Raw genomic sequence first — 1569 nt, forward strand, 5'->3', positions numbered from 1 at the left:
ACTGGAATCCTGGCTACTTTTCAGGGGGGAGCTGCCCCCCAAAGCCCAGCCTCATCCAATTGGAGCTGAACCCATGGCTCCCAGCTGCTCCCCAGACCCTGAAAGGTGTCTCTGTAGGTATGGGACACAGGCTGGGAGCTGCTTTCCAGACTCAGAGGAGAAACCCCACCACTTCGGCAGCGTCCTGGGAGGGAAAGTGTGGTGCTAGCGCCAAGACTGGGGCCAGAGAGCCAGAGGAAGTCCGGTTTCCACGGGGCCCAAGCTGAGTGAAGTGGCTGCCGGTCCACATGGAGGAGTGAGGGATAGAGCACTCGGTTGGGGCGGGGAAGCGGAGAGAAGCGTATGGGGGGTAGGAGTGGTGCATGGGGGAGGGGCGGGGAGCGGCCATGCGCGAGTGAGTGGTGGGCTGAGGGAAGGGGCGGCGGCCGACTGAGGGGAGGAGCCACGAGGGGGAGGAGCTCCCGTGAGTTGCGGGGCCGGAGAGAGGGGAGTGAGAGAGAGAAGTACAGGGGCAGGGCTGCTTTTCACTCAGTTCCTCTGCAGGGGCTCTGCTGGTTCCCGTACCGGACACAGGGCCCTTGGCCCGTGGCCCTGGGGGTGGGGCTGGGCAGAGGAAAGTCAGGGCAAAGGCGAGGCAGGGGTGGGAGGGAATGGACCTCAAAGGCGGTGGGCCCCTTCTCTTGTGGCCTGCTTCTCTGGACCTCCCGTAACCATATTCCTGGGACTGATCACCTGGGGAGATGTGAAGCAGTTTCTCAACCTCAGGTCTCAGGAGTTCAATGAATACACCCTCAGAGACGTATGATCCGCCTGAAGCCGTGCAGGACCTTGTGTGAAGAGTGTACACGTGTTTCTGACAAAAGTGACCATAGCTTTCACTCAGCAGGGTCTACGATCAGAAGTTAGGAACTCTTGCTACAGAGCTTTGGTAGCAGATAGGTAAGGTCAAGGACACTCTGGGGACCACTTGGGTACTTCTGAGCTTGGGTACTTCTGAGACGGGTTATGCCCTTGAGCAGGCTGCTTTGCATGGACAGAGCTGAGAGGGTGGGGGCTGCTGGGACTTTGTGAAATTGCCCTGAGATGACTGTAGCTGTTTCTAGAACAGTCTGACACAGAGACTCACTGGCTAACTCCCAACAAGTCCGTGGCCTGGACCAAGCCAGCCCCACCTGGAAAGCAGGACACATCCCTGCAACACCCTCTATCCCATGGTGCCACCCAGTCCTGGCCCCTGGAACCACATCACCATGAGAATGGCCACTGGGACAAGGGAAGGAGTTACTGTCCACTCTCCCCCCAACCCCAGCCGTATAAGCCATTCATCGAATGCTTGCCAGACAGCCAGGCAGCCAGCCAATTCGTCTTACCCCATTTCCAGGCAGGAAATGCCTGCCACCCCAAATCTGTCTGGACAGCCAGCCCGTTAAAGTCTGCTCCAGACACTGGAGTGAGTCAAAAAGCACACTAGTGGGCCCTAAGCTGGCTGAGCTGGGCGGGGGCAGGATGGAGAACTCCTCGAGGTCATCCATAGAGGGGCTAATTCTGTTCCTAGCTGTTCTGGGAGTT

This window comes from Mustela erminea, chromosome 6 (assembly GCF_009829155.1).
Source record: "Mustela erminea isolate mMusErm1 chromosome 6, mMusErm1.Pri, whole genome shotgun sequence".
Taxonomy (NCBI): domain Eukaryota; kingdom Metazoa; phylum Chordata; class Mammalia; order Carnivora; family Mustelidae; genus Mustela; species Mustela erminea.